The 22,000-nt window shown below is 45.6% G+C and overlaps 1 protein-coding gene across 17 annotated transcripts in view; it reads left to right on the forward strand.

Annotated features, from left to right (window-relative positions):
- SCAF8 (SR-related CTD associated factor 8) overlaps window positions 1–22,000 on the forward strand; it is a 210,318-nt gene that overhangs the window by 136,421 nt on the left and 51,897 nt on the right. For 2 of the 17 annotated variants that reach the window (XR_006337984.1, XM_043888339.1), the window contains one exon: window positions 9,782–10,906. The exons of the other annotated variants lie outside the window; for them this stretch is intronic. The gene's annotated coding sequence lies outside the window, so the exon portion shown is untranslated. Of the gene's footprint in view, window positions 1–9,781; window positions 10,907–22,000 lie in introns of those variants that run through there. 17 annotated transcript variants of the gene reach the window in all.

A 22,000-nucleotide genomic window follows, 5' to 3' on the forward strand; every position in this document is an offset into this window, starting at 1 on the left:
AAAATGGGATGCTTGATGTTGACAAGAATCTGGCTCTTCAAAGGTCTTAAGAAATCTCGAAGGGCCTTAGACGTCAATCAGGAAGATGGCCCCTGAGTTGATAGGAAGTGGGGTTCACTTTAGGGGAGTTTCTCTCCAGTGGGTTCTCATGCGGATCCAGAGCAGGTGGCATCTGGAGCTCCCCTCATGTAGCCTGACTCATTGGTAGTGCTTAAAATCGTTTCAGCACAAGGCTTTCCAAAGAAAAGCTGTATGCATGAGATCTGTGGCTTTTCAGACTCTGTTCGTGGGGCAGAGGTCTGCAGGGTCCACTCAGGGATGAGGAGAACCTGACTTCTATTCACTTTTCTACTAGTACTGGTTTCTACTAGTCCATCTCACTCGATGGACTCTCATGGCTTGAAAAATAGGAGACGAGTTACAAGCTAACTCCGGCATTCCTTGGCTCTAACATGTCTGGTTTTGGCCGTTCCAGGCCAACCTATAGCATGTTATAATCTGTTGTTTTGCTAAGACCCAGGTGTGAACAACCTTGACCGTAAGGCAGAGGGGTGGCCGTGTGTCTTGGGTGGTGAGTGGGCTCTGGGGACTGCAGTCACCGTTCCCCGTTCAGCCTTTTTCTACTCATCACTGCATACCTGCCTTAGGGGTAAATTATATATGATCATGAGACTTGTAATTTGAGGGTTCGCTGAAATCTGAAATGTGCTGTCAGCATTGTTTGCGGTCTTCTGTGGAAAGGCCCAGGACTCTCGGCAACTGGATGGAATGTGGATGCCATGGGCCCCACACGTTGTGAGATGTGTCCTGAGAGGGTCCGTGTCACACACCCTGGTGTGCACACGAGGGGACTCTGGGTGGGGTCCATGTCAGCTCTCAAGCACTGCAGGTCAAGGGACATTCTTATCCCAGACCCTGGACTTCTGAGGAGTATGATTATGGAAAGCCACGCAGCTTTAAAAAAAAAAATCACCTCCCTTTCTCTTCTGTGATTTCAGATGTGCCCAGGCCAAGACAAACGTTCCTGAGACCATGCTGTGTTTGTAGACAAAGAATGTCTATTAGTGGCTCATTATCTTGGGTCATGTTTGAAAATCTCTGTGAGCTTGTTAAAATAAGACACTGTACCTTCCTGAAAACTGCTATTCTGTTACAAACAAACCAAAAAAACCGACATGCAATTCAAGTCTGGTGTTTCTCCCTGACCTCAGAGCCGTTACTTGAGGCGCTGAGGGGACCCCAGGCCCAGGTGGGTGTGGATGAGGTGTGGACTAGCTGGTGGGGGTCTCAGTGGGTCCTCTCTGCACTGGGGGTTTAAGGGTAACTGTGACCCGAACTGTTGCCTTTCCTGCCGCCTCTGTGTCTGTGGAGGCCCACTTCCTGTCTTACTCATTTTAGGAGCTCGTGAGAGAGAGATTGAAATGAAAACAGACGGATGTAGCTGAGATAACCTATCAAAATAGGGATGAAAGCAGTTTCCAGTTGTTGTTTAGTTGCTAAGTCGTGTCCGACTCTCTGTGACCCCGTGGACTGTAGCCTGCCAGGCTCTTCTGTCCGTGGGATTCTCCAGGCAAGAATACTGGAGTGGGTTGCCATGCCCTCCTGCAGGCCGGTTTCTAGTTATGCCCCTCCAAATGCACATGAGGAGTAAAAGTCTTTTCTTCTTTCTTGAATTTTATTCACTTTTCCTGGCGATGCTTTGAAACAGCCAATTCCTGATTTTAACTGTTAATTTTAGGTCAGGAGATAAAGCATATAGCAAGCAAAGTGAAGTCGCTCAGTCATGTCTGATTCTTTGCAACCCCAGGACTGTAGCCTACCAGCCTCCTCCATCCATGGGATTTGCCAGGCAAGAGTACTGGAGTGGGTCGCCATTGCCTTCTCCAGATAAAGCATATGCATGCATGCAAAGTAAAGACCTGAGGGAGGGCAGCTGAGCCCACTTGAGGGGCAGCCTATGCAGGAAGGCAGACAGGGTCCCGGGCGCGTTCTTTCCAGCTGCCTCTCCCCTCCAGCCTTGGGGCTGGGAGTTGGGTGTGCCTGTCCTGAGAATCTCCATGGTCACCTTTCCTGGGGTCGTATGTTCTGCATCCAAGGAAAGTGAGCGGCTCATCATGTCGTTGACTAAGTCACGTCAGTTCACTGCCAGGAATCCAGTTTGCAAATTAAAACAAAGAAGAAAAGCATCTGCTCAACTAGGTGGCCATCTAGTCTGTCCAATTGTCAGGCAGCTGAGGGCACCAGATTGAATTTGCTTCAAGCAAACTGGATATGTGAAACTTGAAAATTTCTAAAATGGATGATTGTTCACTTTTCAAAAGTTCCTTTGCTCTATAAAAGATGAACAGGAGGATTTCTTTGAACAGCAGCTTCTTCCAGTACTCTAAAAATAAGATGTAATTAAGGTCCCCTCTTTCTGGAGCATACGTTATACATAAAGCTGGCATGCCGGTAAAAAATGTTGAAAGTCTTTTAAAATTAACTTTTTCAATTAGTAAAATTTTTTATCGGATGGGTTCAATTTTACTAGTAGATATGTACACATCAATAGTTTTTGCTCTGGACTGAGGGAGGGGAAGAATACATCCTACTAGTTTGAAGATGAAAAAGTTAACAATGAGGGCGGTTGCATCATGTGACCTGCCGCTCATTAATCTCATAGTACCTGTTCTTGGGGAAAAAAGTGTCAAAACCTTTTAACCTTTAAGCTAGCAGGAGCGACATGTCGAGCAAGCTGTTCTGTAAAATTCATAAGCATTTAGCATCAGCCCCCAGCCTCAGGGTTTCCAAGCAGTTGAGCTGATTCCACTGCCAACGGAATGAATGTCCTAGGACGGTTTTATATAAGTTGTCTAGAATGATTAAAGGTTTAGCTGGTAGACATGATACCGCCAGGATGACTGTGTGGAGTTCTTTCCCTTATGTTCACGCAGTCCTTCATTCAATGTTGAACGTCCATTGAGAAGCCCCGAGCCGAGGAGTCGAGTTTTCACAGCAGCAAAGTCAGGCCTTGGCCCTGCTCACCCAGAGCCCGTGCGCCTGGCAGTGTGCCGGGCACCTCTGACAGCCCTTTCTTTTCCTCTTTCTCCTTCCTTGCTTCTTGTGTCTCCTACCCCCTGTCCCAAAGCTCAGGGCGTCAAAGCGCAGACTTGTCACATGTGAGTTGTTAACAGAATTTGTTTTTGTTTTTCTTGTAGTTCAGCAAGGGCATCAGCTTTGACTTGAAATATATAGAAGTCCTGATTCCTTGTTGTTTCTAATTAATTTTTACTGGAGTATAGTAGCTTTACAATGTTGTGTTCGCTTCTGCTGGACAGCAAAGTGAAGTAGAATACATGTCGATTCCTTGTTGGTTTTGCGATTCTCTGTCTGAGTAGGAGTGAGAAAGATGTGGCGGGGAGAACGTTGGGAGGTGGAGGAAAAAGGAGGCTAATGAGTAGTTGGGCTGTTGGGAGCAGGTGGAGAAGGGAAGGGTCCTGGCTTTGTCTTGGCCAGAGTAGCGCGGAGCACGTGGTAGAATCACTGCTGCCTCCACGAGCGAGGCGAAAGGTAGTGGGCCTTTTCAGTCGATCACAGAGGTGCTCATAGTCCAGACAAGGAGGGAGAAGACAGCGATAAGACCAAGGCTCTGCCAGGGGTGTGGCCCTGGGGGCCTCAGCCAATGGAGAACCTTCCAGGGAGGCAGCTGTCAAGTAGAGTGTTTTTGATCGCTGCCTAAGCACCGTCAGGTGGAGAAGAGTGAAGAGCATTCCACATGGAAGGGATGGCAGACGTCAGCCTGGTTCCCAACACCTGAGCATCGGCGAGCATCTCTGCTCTCCGCCTGTGTCCCTGGGGTTCCCTGAGAACCTGGCTGGCAGAAGGGGGACTCCATGCCCTTCCCACCCCCTCTGCGGCGGACACTTCCAACGCAGTCCCGCACGCCCTCCCCACGGTTAGCCTGGCTGGTGGGCAGGAATCTCCACTTTACAGTTGAAACTCGCCGTAGCTGAGGAACTTGCTCAAGGACTGCATATTCAGTGGAGAGCAGCTTCAGAGCGTCCAGGCCGAGGGTCAGGCTCGAAAGGGCACACTTTAAACCAGGACTCTGAGCCGCCTTGCCATAAATGAGCTCGCTGAGGGGTTCTGCCAGACCCTGGGCCCGGGGACCGTGTGCCTCCCACCCACCAGCTCCCAGGAGGTTGGATTTCAGCAGTGTTTGCAGCAGCTCAGTCCGTCCGTGACGGTGCAGAAGTCTGTGTTATATGTGGATCATTCAGAAGTCTCTGTTATATGTGGATCATTCAGAAGTCTGTGTCATATGTGGATCATTCAGAAGTCTGTGTTATATGTGGGTCATTCATGCCAAGTGGCACAATTTTTCAGGATTTAGTATCTGAGAGACTTGATTTAAATGAACGAGAGACATTGTGGGGTATGCAGGGTATGGAAAGACAGGAAATCTGAGCATTGTCTAGATTTCCAGCCTTTGTGTGCCCATGGGCCAGTGTGAAACCCCTGCGCTTCAGATTTCTAATGTTCAAGATAAGCGTTTTGTGCCCTGCCATTCCCAGGATCTATTTTAGCGCTTGTATTGATATATATGATCCTTTTTTCCATCACATTGGAATTAAGAAGCTTCTTTGGGGAAGCCAAAAAAATTTGTATGCATGGTACATGTGTGGGCATGACACATGAAACAAAACGTGATCTCAGTTTAAGAGAGGAGTCCTGCATATCCCCCATCGTAGAAATGAACTTCCCTAATAGGAAGTCTTTTTATTTTTGTTTCTCTTTTATTTTAATTATCCTTATGCTTGGTTCTTGGGAAGACCTGACTTCGTACTGTTCTAACCTAGTAGGGCATGTGCGGCTCCACACATTTTTAGTAGGTTTTTAACGACAGAACAATAAAACATTTAGCAAATTATGTTAGAACACGTCTGCACACACTGGTCCGTTTAGATCTGTGCCAGCCATCCTGTTCCCATATGGGCCAACCAAGTGGATCAGCTGGACGAGGCAGATGGGGGCCTGGCATCCCTGAATAACTCTGGCACCTTCCCTTCGGCGTGGCAGGGGAGGCTGGCTGAAGCCTGGATCTGAGAGTCGTTTCAAAGGGCCTGGTTTTCTTGGTATTGCTCCATCACCTCCTTATTTAGCCCACTGGTGGTTAATCCATGAGCGTCAGTGCCAGGACAGAGCACTTCCTGGGTAGGTTTTCTGTCCCCTGGTTTCACAATCACGTGCCTCCTCCTTTTGGGGAGAACAGCAGACAGGACGGTGGATTCCAGCGCGCCAGGTTGGCTAATCACTGAGCTGCTCTGATAGCTTTACTAGGGGAGGAAATGAAGGGCTCAGAGCCTCTGTTATAGACGCTCCTTCTCGACTGTAATTTATAGAGAAGTGATTCTTCGGGCTGTAGGCAGGTTTCAGCTTGCTGCTGTTCATAGGTCATTTGGAATCCTGTGTGCTAAGTTGCTTTAGTCGTGTCCAACTCTTTTGCAATCCTATGGACTGAAGCCCACCAGGCTCCTCTGTCCATGGGATTCTCCAGGCAAGAATACTGGAGTAGGTTGCCATTTCCTTCTCCAGGGGATCTTCCCAACCCAGGGATCGAATCGGCATCTCCTTAAAGTCTCCTGCATTGGCAGGAGGGTTCTTCACCACTAGCAGCACAGATCGCATTTACTTAAGGAGGAAAAAATGGGAAACAGACCACAGAAGCCTCGACACTGAAGTTGACCTAATTCCTGTTTCTCTGTGCCGTTGGCCCACCTGTGGTCATTTCTGCTTGTCTTTACTGCCCCCATCATTCTGCGACCCTGCATTCATGGAAGCCAGGCCCCTAGTTCCAGAGCCGGGTTTCCGTGAGTAAGAAAGGGTGTGGCTGCTTTGGGAGCCCTGGGCCTCCCTGCAGAGCTGGTCCCTAGGCAGCCTCGTGACCCATGGGCCCTGGTATGGGGTGGCCATTTGCTGTGTGGAGCTCAGGTATGTGGGGGACACAGCCTGTATGAGATATGAGAGGAAAGGCAGGTAATTTGGGGGCGAAGCACACATAAGTTGAAAGTCTCGGCCACTATGTAGCTGTGTCGTCTTTGCGAGCCTATTTCACCTCTTTGAACCTCATTTGCTCGTATGCAATGTGGCATTAATGAGTTTGCCGGGCTGTTTGCACAGATTGAGACCTGGACTTGGACTCACATATCCAAGACCTGGACTCACATATGCAAGACCTCACTTACCTATGTGAGTGACCTGGAACCCGTGGACCCCCACGGGACCCAGTGAGTTCCTGCTGGATGAGGGTCGCCTCCCAGTCAGCTCACTTTCATTGTGCCCATTTATAAAAGACTGCATTTCAAAATTAAGGACAGTTGCAGCAAATGCATCATTTATGGCAGCTTGAGTTGCAGAAGCCCGGGTGGTAAAGAATCTGCCTGCAGTGCAGGAGACCCTGGTTTGATCCCTGGGTCGGGAAGATCCCCTGGAGGAGGGAATGGCAACCCACTCCAGTTCTCTTGCCTGGAGAATCCCATGGACAGAGGACCCTGGCGGGCTATAGTCCATGGGGTCACAAAGAGTCGGACATGACTAATACTACTAGGACTTCTACAGTGACCTTCCAGATATGACTTACACCTCCAGGCACTGCTGCCTCTCAGTTTATTTTTAAAAAAAAATCTTTGCACCATATTCTCTCTCATTGAAACCTATGGGGCTTGGCCTCCTACTCTATGAAATTATAGCCAGTGTTAAGGGCGATCACGCAGCCCACTGGGAACTGTAAAGAGTGATTCCTGAACGAGCAAGAATGCTCCTCACAAAAGCTCTCTATTTAAGGCGTTTGGAGTAAGCCCGCCCGCCTGCAGTGTCTGTTGGTGGCAGGTCTCTGGAGCAGCCGGTGTCTGTCTTTGTGACTAGGTGTTAGATGCAGGAGCTTGTTTGGGATTCGACACGTAAAGATGGGGCTGCATCGCACGCGTAGACACTTCTGCCCAGTGGTCCAGCGGGCACCGCAGCGGTGTGGCCGGGAAATGAGCAGGAACCGGGGAACCACAGATGCCAAGTCTCTGAGTTCTGGCTCTGCTGTTTGCTGGCTGCTTTGTAAATGACACTGGGCAACGTGCTTTTCCCAACCCAGCTGCTTTGTGGAGGCGCTTAGATCTAGTTTGTAGGGTATTCCTTATGAGACAGTCTACAAGGCGTAATTGTAGGAGCAGAAGAGATGAATAATACTAAGTAGTGCATTCATCAGTATTGGCGTTACCAGCCAGAGGTGGCACGTGGAGGAGAAAGGGCTGGTCCTCCTTCCACCCAGTGACTTGGTGACTCACATTTCCGTGTAAAGCCAGGCAGGCCCCTAACCCTCAAACTAGCCACCTCTCATGTCAGCATGGTTCCCCACCACGTGGAGGGGCTTTGGAAACTAAAATGCTCTCCAAACATGAGCTCCGCGGCCATCGTTGGGTCTCTCTGTACCGTTCCTTGATGTTTCCTTTTTCATCTCCACCTTCACCAGTGATAGGTCGGGTTACAGGCTTTTGCAGCGATTCTGTCAGACACTTAGGACCTATGCTAACACATCCCAGAAATCCACGGTCATGAAGATGCTTGCCAGAACACCATAATAAATTTCACTCACTGTTTGTTTACTTCAAGTTCGTTTGTTAAGACAGAAATATTTATTTCTCTTACTTGGCAACAAAGAAACCCAGAAATTCAGTCTGTGTAGATGTATATGCATGTGTTACTAGATCATTCTCATGGGTCCTCACTGGATGATTTGAGTAAATTTGTTGTCTTTTTCCCTTCTGCTTCCCATTGTGGGTCTCTGTGCCTTTTATTCTCCAAATGCTGATTTGCTCTGGACAACAACCCTATTGTGTTACAATCTGGCAAGTCTTACCTAGATGTAAGAAAACGGCTCTGTCCCTTTAGAACTGTAGCTTATTTTCATTGTCGTTTTCTTTCTTGTGTAGCTTTTAAGTCAATGTTTGAAGGATAAACTCACTAGCAAAATATTTAGAATAATCCAATAGATGATATCTTGATGCCAGTTTTGTGCGAATCATTCACACATATCACAAAGTTGTATCTCCCCTTGTGCCAAAGCCACAGTAGAAAGATGAAAGAAAATTATTGAGCTATTTTTGTCATGCATATGAATGCCATGATGCCTTAATATATTTATATACATATATATTTATAATGTAATAATGACATACTATAACAGTATGAAATGATATAAACAGTTCTTTCAGCATCATCTAAGTTTTACCAGGCACAAAGACACAAAGATCAAATCAAAATTGCTAAATACAGTTTTTCAATTACTGAAGCTTTTCATTCTGTTACTAGTAGCCCTAAATTTCCAAATATTGAAACTAATTTCTGGTTGAACCTAGGACAGCTGTGAAAGTCACAGTAAAATTTCCAGCCCCAATTCGCTATTGTTTTAAAAAGGCGTGGTAAGGTGGTTTGCATGGTGGTTAAAAGCATCAGTTTTAGGGTGAGACTTCCTGTGTCTGGGTCCCATGTCTGCTCCCCAGTGTGGGTATCTTTGTAAGCTTATTTGACATGTTTACTTAACTAGTCCAACTAGTTGAATTTTAGATTAGGTACTATGCTTCTGAGCTTCCCCGGTGGCTCAGTGGTCAAGAACCTGCCTGCCAATGTGGGAGACACAGGAGACAATCCCTGGGTTGGAAAGATCCCAGTCCAGTATTCTTGTATTCTTTTTTTTTTTTTTTTAATATTTATTTATTTATTTAGCTGCTTCAAATCTTAGTGATGGCACTCAGGCTTAATTGCCCCATAGCATGTCAAATCTTCCTAGAACAGGGATTGAAACTGCGTTCCCCACATTGCAAGGAGGATTCCCCACCACTGGGCCCCCAGGGGAGTCCCACTCCAATATTCTTGCCTGGGAAATCCCGTGGACGGACAGAGGAGCCTGGCAGGTTACAGTCCGTGGGGCCGCCAAGAGTCAGACACGACTGAGCGACTGCAACAATAAGGATGGTCTTACAGAATGCATCCATGCTGTTATGTTTATTAACGTATTTTTCAACTTTTACATATAGCTATTTCTTAATTTAAGAAAACCAATAGGTACCAAAAAAAAAAAAAAAACCACACTTCTTAGATTTTAAGACAGTAAAAGATGTGGAAATGTGTATTTCCAGAATGTTACACCCATCACATCACCATTTAGGAAGACTTTAATTGACTGCAGATGCTAACATATATGTTGAAAACTTCCCTGGTAGTTCATCGGGTTCTCATCACCAATCTAAACCAGGACGATAGGCACCCTAGGCGTAGATATTTTGAAGCCTATCCATTGCCCACAGACTGAAATGGTTCTACCTGGTTCTGCTGCTTAAGGACCTGTGAGGCAAGACCACACGGCCCCACTAAAAATTAGTTGGTGGCTTTCTTCTTAGACTTCATTCATTGAAGTCCTCTTAGTCTACATGTGACAAAACTGAGGCCCAGCAAGTTTAGGTGACGTCGCTAGTTACTGGCAGAATCACGTCTGGAGCTTGGGCATACTGACCTCCGAGACACGAGTCTCTCCTAAACCATTCCCTCACGAGGAGAGAGCTTAACACCCTGGTTCTCCCTGCCTCACTGGAGAAAGACATGGCATTTTAGAGCACAGAAATTCACCAAACATTGAATCATTTGCTGTTTTATTCACTCCATCTCTTCTTTAGGAATTATCTTGGGGAAAAAAAAATAGGAGAAGTTATTCCGTTGACCAGTGATGACCCGTTATTGTTCCTTTTGTCAACAGGCAAGATGATGAATGACGTTCTGGCAGCTTCCCGTGTCCCAGGCCCTGTAGACATAAGTGAGACGAGCTCCAAAGTTCCAATGTGCTCCACATCGGATCTTGTTTAAGGAAGCGTTAAAAGGAACCCACCGTTACCTATTGAAGGCTCTGTGCTCTCAGACCTTGTTTCTGATTGAATCCAGAGGTTGCAAGCATGCCTCCCTGTATTACCTGTTGGAGCAGGTTTAATTTTGTAAATTTTAAACACAAACTCTATGAGTTTCTAGTCCATAATTGTTCTTTTTGAGGATCCACTCAGATGAACAGTATTGCATCTGTAAGAGATATGCACTTCCACAGGACCAGAATTTTTTTTTTTGGAATATAAATGGCAACAAACTCCAGCTGTAGCATCATCCCGTACCAGTGATGAGAAGGACAGATTGCAAGGAAACTGTTCAGGGAGAAAATGTCATGTTGTGTTGGAACTACAGATGACTGGAACCATAGCTATAGTAAACTAAGGGTTTTTTGCTTAAACACAACATGCAAAAAACTGTGGTTCTTGACTGGTGGCTTTCATCCATCGTTATTAGTCATCTCCTTGGACATGCAAACGTTGAACATCTTCAATTTTTATTAAAAAGGAAAAGAGATGCAGCTTTGAGAAAATCCAGGTTCAAAGTAGTCTTCCAGGTATCTCACCCCAGCTTTCGTGTCCTAATCTAATGAACAGCAGGTACCTGGTGGTAGGGGAGAAGCCTAGGGAGAGAGGAAGGAAGGGCGTCATCCCACTGTATTGTAAACATACTTTATAAGTACGTTTTTTAATCATTTCTTATTCAGGCAGAGATTATAAAAGTTTGTTGCAAGTATTCAGACCAGGTTCTGGGTTTTGGAAATTATCAGTGTTCACAATACCTGCAGGGAAGGGGGTGGGGAATGTGGGAAAAAACCCACAAACTCGAATATGAGCACTCTTTACACTTAAAAGAATATTTTTTATCATTCTTTTGTTTGGGCTCTGTCACAAATTAAAGTGCTTGGAATGCTGTATCTGTGGTCTCTTGACATTTAATCAATGAGAACCTAACACGTTCACAGTATGCTGTCACGTTGGACATTCATAATAAAAATTGAAACAGATTTTGGTTGGTAGTCGTTTATTTTGCTTTGTAGCTTAGCAGAGCCATCTTTTGTGGTTCGTCTGCCTATCATCCAAGTGCTTTGTGTAGCTGACATAGATATACATACATAGTTAAGGCCTTTCACTCTTCATTGAATCACTGTTGTTTTCTGTATTTTAACAATCACTCTGTCTTTGTTGAAAGGCTGAGATATTTTTGAATGCCAAGGGGTTTTCGATTAATGCATTCTACAACACGGATTAAAGATAATTCTTGAGGACTCTTAGCTTTCTTCAGTTTCTGATCATACCACATTTTCTATTAAATTCATTATAATATATTTTGATATTTTCTGTTAAATAAGTAGATAGTTGGAGAAGGCTGTGGGACATCCAGCTATGGGCTTTTCAGTCACATCTTTTTGGTTTGATTCTGCCCATGTGCTGTGTGTTAGAGTATATTTTTATGTATTCCATAATATTATAGTAAGAAATTAAGAAACTCCAATGAAACCCAAACACATGAGCCTGTGTAGAAGACTTAGACCTTGCCTGCCGCTTTTATGGCATTTGATGTGGAAATAAGAAAAGATCCCTTTCCTTTTTTTCTTTTGTAACTAAACCTGCAATTGGCAGATATGCCATTCATCTATCTGCCACCCACCATCATTCCCCCAGAAATGAACAGCATGAATTGGGAGATAAACGTGGACATTCTAGTGCATATTTGAGCGAATGATGTTGGAACTCTTCAATTAGGGGAAGGGAAACCTAACAGGAGGTTCTGGGTTCTTTTCAGTGGGTGGGTGGCAGGAGAAAGAGTGGAATAGTGAACCAACTTAAAAATAGGATCATTCCTTTAGACTGAGTTGTGTACAGTGTTCGCACTTAGCTGGAGGTGCACTTCTGTGATCAGGCGTCCATCCAGGACCCAACTGTTAGAAGAATCGTCTTTTCTAAAGTCCCAAGGCACCATAATAAGGTCAGAGGTTGATGCTTTTGTTCCATGGATGAATTAATCCCCTTTTCCGAAGCCTCTACTACCTTCCCTCTTCTGAGCATCTGGACCTGCATCTCTCTTTGTGAATCAGCGTGAATATTTACCAGTCCACACTGCATCCCTGCCTTCAGTCAGCGGCAAAGGAAAGCTTTCAAAAGTCACTGTTCTCTAGGGACCTAAGACATTTTTGAGCTGGTTTTAAAGACAGTATTAGGTGACTTTGACAAACTGAAGCTATTCTGTATTTACACAATTAGAAAGAATCCTTGATGTGGGTTGTTTAGTTATATCAGTATATGCTGGCTTCTCATATGAATTCTAATACTGAGATCTCGTTCAAATGAGACGGGTGGTCTTAAACAATGTCTTTGTGGTTAATAAATTCTTCAGAAAGGGGAAAAAAAACCAAAAACCTAAACGTCTGTTTCAGAATGGTTCCCTGCATAGGAATTACACATAGATGATTACTTATTTTCAAAGCAATCAAGTACACAGATTGTGTACTTGAAGAACACAAGTAGTTGAGAAAGCAGTTGAGTTTGAAGGTTTAGAAGAAAGCCTCTCTCTGGTCATTTTTAGTGATTTTCCTAAATCTGTTATTTCTGCATCCATTTGTTAAAATTGGGGAATATTCCACACTATTGTGGATGGCATCAAATCACGTCATTTTTACGGCTGGAGTTTCCCTCGGGGGACCGCTTCACTATGACCAGGAGAGGAGCCTGGTGCAGTGTTTAGACTGGGCATATTTATTGTTTTATAGATTCTCACTGCACTTTCTGGTATCTAGAAATGTTATGTTTACTTCTTTTATTTCTTCAGAGGTATACATCTCTTTCAAACATTTTAAAAAATACTATAGCAAAAGAGTCTACCCGTGGGCTATCAGGAAATAAAATGAGGGGCTTCCCTAAGGGTCCAATGATTAGGACTCCAAGCTTTCACTGCAAGGGTGCAGGTTCAATCCCTGGTTAGAGAACTAGACCCTACAAACTGCACAGTGCAGTCAAAAAAAAAAAGGAAAGAAAAAAATGAAGCTCATTTTCATATTCTGGTGTTATTGCAAAAATAAATTATGTATTTTTTAATCCAAACATATATAAATCAAATCTAAACAGTTTAGGAAAGAAAATTGTAAACTAGAATATATATATATATATATATGTACACATTTTATTATCTAAACTCTTTATATACAGGCCCACCCAAGTATAATAGTTATATTTTCTAAAAAGATAATATGATACAAATTTTTAAATTCACCATACGATCCACAATCTAGAAGTAAATGTGGCTGAGTCTAACAGCTTGTGTGGCTGGGAAAGAAACTGATAACGCGTTTTAGAATTTTGCTTGGATAGTCATGGGTGGGAAGATTATTACTGAGTAGAAGCAATTGCCCTTCCAAAGATTTTTTAAAAATTGTATGAAGACTGAGCCAAATTCTTATTTTACATCATCTTAAAGGATCCTTCCTGAAGAGTTGCATTAATATTTAAAAGTCCCCCACAAAACATCAAGCAAATGAAAAGCCACAGCAAACAAGACAGTCAGTGGTGGGCACCTCCCTCCTTCCCACCACATCATTCCTCCTTCCATTACAGACAGGAAAAAAACAAGCTAAGAAGAAAGAGGAAGTCATTTTTGCCAGAAAATGTTCATGTTACCAAGAGTTTTGCTGTGCCTCTGTAGACGTAAGCCTGTGTACACACTTCATGGGCCTGGAGGCCAGGGCAGAGAGAACTGGATTCACCCAGACCACAGGAAAGCTAAACTTGCCGAGAGGAGGCCTGGCCGGGCAAGTTCAGGAGGCGCTGGGCAATGAGACAAGCTAGGGTCCTGCCACGAGAGCTGGCGGGGAGATGCCTCCCCAGAAAGTGAGCAGCGGCTCCAAAGATGGAGGCCTTTGCTTGTGTGCTTCGGCCAAGCTGCAGCGGAAGCCCCACCTCCTTCACACTGTCTGACTCCAACTAAGTAGGCTTTTTATTAGAGTGTGATACGTGTGTGTGTGCTCAGGTGCTCAGTCAGGCCCAGCTCTTTTGCAACCCCATGAATGGTAGCCCACCACGTTCCTCTGTCCGTGGGATTTCCCAGGCAAGAATACTGGAATGGGTCTCCATTTTCTTCTCCAAGGGATCTTCTTGACCCAGAGATTGAACCTGTATCTCCTGCACTGGCAGGCAGATTCTTTACCACTGATTCTTTACCTGGGAAGCCCAGAATGTTATACATTTGTCTCCAAATACAAATACTCCTTTGTGATCCAATGTATATTTATTCAGTACTCACTAAATGCCCGGAATTGGTTAGTCATCAGAGGTGAAGGGATGAATGAAAACGATGCTTCTGCCCATCACTCAGATCTTCCAATTAGGAAGGAAGGCAGGTGTGCATTGTCTATTAAACAGAAACTGAATGTAAAAGAGGTCCATGTGGGTGGGTTTCACCCAAGAGTTTCCCTAAAAATGGCCATTTTTTCTGTTAGCTCAACTTTCCACTGAAGAAGAAAGAAAAACAGTTTTCTTTTGCTATTTTCTAGCCAGTTTAGTTGTTTAGTTGGTTTTGAGTAAACTAAACAGTTTACTGTTTAGTTGGTTTTGAGAATCTTGGGTTTATATTTGCTTATAACAGTGAGCCATGCCTAGTCAGAAATATAGTGTTTCTAAGGACTTACCTGATTTCTGTGGCCTGGCAGCAAAGTTTGAGATTTTGGTTTGAGACTGAGATTGCACACATAGGTTCTCCAGCTGGAGACTCCTCACAGCAGATCCTCAACACAATCATTCTTTTTCAAAACCCCTAAACTTTAGCAAAGAAAAGTGCCACCGTCCATGGATGTGGTCATTAAATTCGACCCAAGAAGTGACAGGTTTCAGCTGTCAGTAGACGGAGCGAAAAAGTCAAACTACTCTCAATGACTTTGGCTTTACAAAGTGACAAAACTGACTTTACAAAATGACTGGGAAACTATGAATAGAACACGAGAGGCTGTTTCTACATTCAAATTCAGAGTTTCTTGAGAGATCTCTCTTTATTTCTGAAATATATATGTATTTAATGAAAGGAGGACAGGCTATAATGGGAGGGTGGATGGAATATGTGGAAAGTTATTCTTCACCCACGTTTTCCCTGGAGGGGGTTTGATTTCCCTGGGCCATCTGAGCGGTATACAAACAACACGCCTGGTTTTCCCGGGTCCTTGTCACAGTCAGCAGACACATGGAAGTAAGTTGACTCAAAGTTCTCAGCCTAGTGTTAGCATGCTTAAGAAGATACTATTATTAAAGACAAAAGAGGAAAACAAAACCAACAGAAAATCGGTGAACTGTGGATGCCATCCATCATTAGCTCATGTCTTATCTGAGGCAGAAAAGTGAAAGTATTAGTCACTCATCTCCGACTCTTTTCGACCCCATGGACTGTAACCCACTAGGCGCCCTCTGCCGCCCCCTTCTCTATTTACAGTCCGACTAAAATTCCTCAGGATGCTTAACTGGGCCATCAAAATTTTCAAACTGAGGTTCTGCAAGATGGCATCATAATAAACTCTTTTCCTAGTATAGTAGGGGATTGAGGCTTTTCCAATAAACCTTCTGTTTTTAAGGAATTTGAATGTATTTCTTTTTTTTTTTTTTAATGTATTTTTTAAATGTGCTGTGTTTAGTTGCTCAGTCGTGTCCAGCTCTTTGTGACCCCATAGCCCACCAGGCTCCTCTGTCCTTGGGGATTCTCCAGGCAAGAATACTTGAGTGGGTTGCCATGCCCTCCTCCAGGGTATCTTCCTACACTTGATCTTAGCCAAAAGGCCGAGAAGCGATCAGGGTATCTTCCTGACTCAGGGATGGCACTCAGGTCTCCCTCACACAAATGCCCTGCTGGCTATAACCCTACAGTCTTTGCTGTTGCAAATGGCCAGCAGAGGGCTCACCTTACGAGTGCTGCCAGCCACAGAGCCTGGTATACAAAGAATCAGCTTCTAACACAAATAGAAAATAACAAAACAGTCACTCTCCTAAAAGCAAAAAGGAACCCCCCTTAAAAGAAGAGTTTTACTTAGTGCATTTTTGTTCATTTTGTTCCTTAAACATGGAGTCACTGAACACCAGCATCCCGTTGGAGTTAGCTGTGCTTGCATTAAGGAAGTTTCTTCTCTTATCAAATCTCTTCCTCTGCCTGCAGAGAAGATTGTGTGTGTCCTTATTTTGTGTCTCCTCAGCTACCCTCAGCTCAGTCTGCAGTTTGCTCCATCTTAGTCTTTGCTTGATTTTCACGTGGCTTATTTGGCGAGTACTTGCAGCTGAAGGTGCCTGCACTTTAGGTTCCTCTGGGGAGCTTAAAAAAATTAACTGAGGCCTGCGGCCATTCCCGAGATCTGATTTGTAGGGTGTGCCCTGGGTGCTGGGAGTTTTAAAAAAAGATCCCCAGGGGTTCCTACTGTGTAGACACGTTTGGGAGCTGCTGGGCTACAGGGAAGGAAGGAAAGGATTGGTGAGCCGGAGCCTGAATCCGAGCCCTGACTCCTGCCTGTTGTGTGAGTTGGGGTAAGTTACCTAACCTTGCCCGGCCCTGACTTCCTCGTCTGTAGAGTGGAGATAATCATCCTGGTGATTTTCTCATTTGTGTAGTGAAAATATCATGTACATTACACGATCAGTGACAGCCGCGTGATGTGTTTGGCACAGGAAATGGGGCCTGGCGTCATCTCTCCCGAGGGTAAAATAGTGTTTAACCCGTTTCAAAGACAATGAAACACCCTGTGGATGATGGAGAGAGGTTGGCTTAATGAAAGTGAAAATAGGTAGGGTGACAGGCTCGCTGCCCTCACACTTGCCTTTTTTTTTTTTTAACCTCCCACCCCCTACAACTGAATTGTTCATCTGTTGCTAGCTTGTTGGAAAGAATGATATAACCTTATACTCAGAGATAAGGCCATTGTGTTTGTCTATTTTCCCAGGATGGGGTGAGTCTCCCTAGAGTTTTGTGACTAGGATCTGCCCGGCAGATCAATCCGAGAAAAACTGGGAAGTGAAATGTTTTTGGAAAGGCCAGCTGGACTCCCTGGGTTGGGTGGGCACATTCACTGATTAGAGCTGGTCCCGATGTGATGGGAAGTAAGGGGTGGGTCTGTCATGATGTCCCCGCACCGTGCCTTGTCAGCTCCTCGGTCCTCAGCAAGTTAGATTCTAACCCCTGATTGTAATTTTTAGTCTAAGAACTCTCTTCCACTCCTCCAATCTTTATTCACTTCTTTTTTTGTTTTGCCTTCATCTCAAGAAAACAAAAATTAACTTCACTGAGAAAGAAAAGAAGAGCCATGTGAATGTAAGGCCAAGAACCACTACAATATTGTAAAGTAATTAGCCTCCAGTTAAAATAAATAAATTAATTTACCAAAAAAAAAAAAAAAAAGAGCCACAAACACAATGCCTATTGAAATGATCGTGGTTCCTGCATGTAGACCCCAGGGGCCGGGATGGGGGCGGGAAGAGAAAGTCTGTCTTATTTTGCCTCGGGTGGCCCTGGGGCGGTGGTCTTTGTGGAGGGAAGGGAGGTGAGTAGTGTGCATTCCCCCGAGATAGAATCAGAGGAAGATCGAATGCCAGAGCCCAAAGGAGCCTGAACCCCAGGGGTTCCTAGCAGGGAGCAGTCTGAAAGTATACGTGGCATCATAGGCAGATGGAAATGTGTCTTTGATGGGGGCCATGGCTTTCAGCAGATTTGCAAAGAGCTCGGTAGCCCTCCAGTGTGAACCAATTTTACTAATGGGGGAACAGAAACAAAGGAAGCTGTTCAAAGCTCACAGGCCATCACAGTGGGTACAGAACGCAGGTGGCCATGCTTCTCCCCCAGCCCCGCTCCCAGGTTTCACAGCAGGTTTTAAGCATCATCAGGGGGGTGTGTGTTGGGGGGTTGGGGAATGTTTTAGCCACAGGTTCTGCTTGTTCCCCATTTAGTACAGCCCTAGCCAGCACCAACGTGATACCCAATGAGATTCCCGCTTTCCTGTAACTAGGCGCGTAGTGTTCCAAAGGCACTTAAGGAAGAAGTCAGAGCAGTTGGAGCTGCTGAAAACCCCTATCGTTTTAACCCGCAGGAAAGATTCGGTCTGGCTCAGAATTCTAGCAGGAAGCAGGCCTGAAGGAATTCAGACCACAAACTGGGGGAAGTAGGTGTCAGTCTGTCCGGCTCCTGTGGATAAAATAATACCATCGACTAGGGGATTCTAAACAACAGAAATGTATTTCTAACTGTTCAGGGGGCTGGGGAGTCCGAGATTAAGGTGGCGGTAGGTTTGGCGTCTGATCAGGGTCATCTTCTCGCTGAGCCCTCATGTGGGAAAAGGGAGAAGGCAGCTCTCTGGGGTTTCTTGTTCATTCGTAAGGGCTCTGCGCTCACAACCTCATCACCTCCCAAAGGGCCTCCATCACAGTGGGGATTAGGTTTGTTTATTTTTTTAAATGCCAATGTCATTTTAATAGACATAAAGGTGAATTTATTTTTAATTGGAAAATGTGTGTTAGTCACTCAGTTGTGTCCAACTCTTTGCAACCCTGTGGACTGTAGTCCGTCTGGCTCTCCTGTCCATGGAATTTTCCAGGCAAGAATACTGGAGGCGGTTGCCCTTCCCTTCTCCAGGGGATCTTCCTGACCCAGGGATCGAACCTGCATCTTCTGCATTGCAGGCGGATTCTTTACTGCCTGAGCTACCAGGGAAGCCCCAGTTGGAAGATCATTGCTTTACAGTATTGGCTCAACCATAGGTATACATATGTCTCCTCTCTCTTAAACCTCCCTCCCGCCTCCCACCCCATCACACCCCGCCAGGTTGTCACAGAGTGCCGGGTTTGAGCTCCCTGCATCATACAGCAAATTCCCACCAGCTATTAATATAATATATTAACATATAATTGATATAATATAAAAATATATATAATATTATCTATTCTACATATGGTAAAATATATACTTCAATGCTACGCTTTCAATTTGTCCCACCCTCTCCTTCCCCCACTCATATAGTACTGCATTTATATGGTATCTAGAAAGATGGTCTTGATGAACCTACCTACAGGGGGTTAATTTATGAATTTGGGGGGGATCCAAACATGTGGTTGATCACAGTAGCAAAAGCCTACAAGAAAAGGGTGTTTTGTGTTTCCTTTTTCTTTTCTTCGTGTAGTTTCATTTTCACGAGGGCTCCTTAGTCACACAGGTGTGGCAGGATGGAGCGGTCTGACCACTCTCTGTGGGGTTCTGTTAGACCAGATACCAGCAGGGCCACCCGGTTATAGTAAGACTGTGGTTAGAGAGAAAATGTGAGCACACAGCCAGTGCTCCCTTCTTGTGGTCGGAGCTGTAGGTGGGAGGATTTCATGGGATCCAGAGAGTGCCTTGTGGGAAAGGCTTTGAGGGGACCCTGTGCCCCCCAGGAGAGAGTACAGCCTAGTGGTTAGCAATGCAGGCTCCGAAGTCGATTTTGGGCAGGTAGTAAATCCTAGGTCCAACGTGCACTCGTGTTTAACCTCATCTTCCCGTGGGCCTTCGCCTCCCATCTGTCAAATGGGGACAACTGTGCCCACTTAACGGGACTATTTTGAGGACGAAATGGGAAAATGATTGCAAGTGGATTCTGGGTCTGACAGATCCCATCTGTTTATTCTGCTGAATGTATTCTGCATTGTGAGATTATATTGTCACTTTCAAATTATCTTAAAAACGAACATTTGTAACTCCACTAGGAAGGAATCAGGTCTGACCATTCAAGTTCTAAGTTGATGATGAAAATAGGAGAATCTTGAATGACCGCCTCCTATTTACCTCTTATATCAGCAGCTGTGTCATATGATTAACCTCAAACTTCTTTTTCTTTCTTTTTAATATATTTATTTATTTGGCTACACTGGTTCTTAGATGCGGCATGTGGGATCTAGTTCCCCGATCAGGGATCAAGCCCGAGGCCCCTGCACTGGGAGCATGGAGTCTTGGCCACTGGACCACCAGGGAAGTCCCTCAAACTTTTCCTGATTTGGTTTTATTTTCCCAAGTCAGGAAAGAATATATTCTCGTTATAAATGATTCTAACCAGTACAGAAGTGTATAAAGACAAAGATGACTAGTTCATATTTTTCTAAAACAGCTACTCATAAACTTTCTGGGTAGACTGGTCTGGCCCAGCCCTCCGAGTGGAAAAGCCTAGAAAATATCTTTGTTGTGCATCGTTTTTACACCTGCCTCCTGACCTAGCCTCCTGTCATGGTTTCCTCGGGACACATGTTTGAGGAGTTTTGCGCTCCGGGAAATAGTATATTGACAGGATTACTTCCTGCTTTAGAAAGTGTCATAGATGCTCCAGCTGTGTTGAACACAGGAAGTGGACTTTGACGGGAAAGGAAGACCCGTGCCCCGGTCGGGACGTGGAAGGAAGGAGCGGGGAGATGCAGAAAGCTCTGGGGCATGGAGAGTCCTCACGGAGGCAGAGAATTTGGTGTTAGGTCGCTGGAGACAGTAGGAGCCGACTGGGAGTGTGGTAATGGGGACCGAGGCCAGGCTGCCCTCAGAGAGCGCTGGGCTGCTGCTAGCACGGCCTGAGCCTTGTGCAGATACGGAAGGGAGCCCCGTTGCCCCGAGGACACACAGCACAGTGAGAGGGAACCGAGCTGGATTTCAGTCCTTGCTCACCCCGTCACAGGTGCTCTTGTGCAGTGTGCAACGTGAGCAACTGTGCCCAGCAGCCCCAGGAGAGATGCAAGAGTTCAGTCATTTCCGCCCCCCACCCCCCTAGTCAGGGAGAACACGGGTAACATTGAAGATCAGGATCCTGTTTGCTCAGGCCCAGGTTGTGGAGGGGATGTGGGAGGGTGGAGAAGGTGCTGGAAAGATGGAGAGGTTGTGGATCTTCCTGTCCAGAATCCAGAGAGCATCCCCTTCAAGCTTCTCCAGGGCTCTGTGGACATTCATGGGCTCTGTCCTTGCCTTCCCAGCTGCCCTCGCACATTCTTCGTGCGTCCAGGCCCTCCTCCCCTCCTCAATCAAAGTCCCGGCGCCCTGGGATCTTGACCTTGGCTGTGAACAGCCACAGAGTGACTTTCCATGGGTGGGGGCAGGAGAGGCTTGTCTGGAGCCTGGCAGAGGGGAACACCGGTCTCAGCTTCCTGATGCCCAGCATCGTGTTGGGGGCCCTCTGGGATGTGACGAGTAACTGAAGGCAAGGAGCAGAGTTTGGGCCCCCCACCCCGCCCAGAGCAGCCTTCTCAGCATCTTGTTCAGGGTACACCAGCTGTCAGCTTCCCAGGCTGCCTCTGTCTTTGATGCCTGCCTCCTGTCTGTGTTGTCTCCCCCCTGTCTCTTATGAGGACACACGTCTTTAGATTTAAAGTCCACCCAGATAATTCAGGATGATCCTATCTAGAAACCCTTAGCTTCCCTACAGCTGCAAAAACCCTTTTTGAAAATAAGGTCCCATTCAAGGGCTTCAGAAGTTAGGACGTGGATGTATCTTTTGGGAGCTACCATTCAACCCACAGCAACCATGAGCCCAAGGCTGCCTTTGGTCCTAATGTATTTTTTGTATTTTCCTTAGTTCGGCCACTGCCTTGACCCTTGCACTGGGTAGAATATGAAATATTCTAGAATATCACTTGAACGGTGCTAGGTCACATTGACTGTGGAATAGAATTCCATAGAAAGGGAGGGTCTAAGCTCAGGCCCAAGAAGTTGGTTTAAGGAAAACCCTAAATCTGTTTTTTTCCCCCTTATCGCCATCCTGGTTCCTAATCCAGACGACCTCCGTCTCTTACCTGAGTTACTACAGTACCTTCCTAACAGGCTTACCCTCCTTCAATTTCCCTCCACACCACCGTCCAAGTAGTGATCCTTCCAAAATGTAAGTCTGACTGTGCAAACACACACACATCACACACGGAGACAACCCGCATGCCCGTTCCCATTGCTCTTAAGAATAAAGCCCAGATCCCTGACCTGTCCTGCACTGGCCTCCTTCCGTCCCCCGACCCCAACCCCGAGCTTAAGCTGCACTGATGTTCCCTGGGTACCATGTTGAGGTTTGGAGGCTCATTTTTATTTTGAAGGCTCCCAGCTTGTATCCCATCAAACA

The sequence above is a fragment of the Cervus elaphus genome, chromosome 26, assembly GCF_910594005.1.
Source record: "Cervus elaphus chromosome 26, mCerEla1.1, whole genome shotgun sequence".
Taxonomy (NCBI): domain Eukaryota; kingdom Metazoa; phylum Chordata; class Mammalia; order Artiodactyla; family Cervidae; genus Cervus; species Cervus elaphus.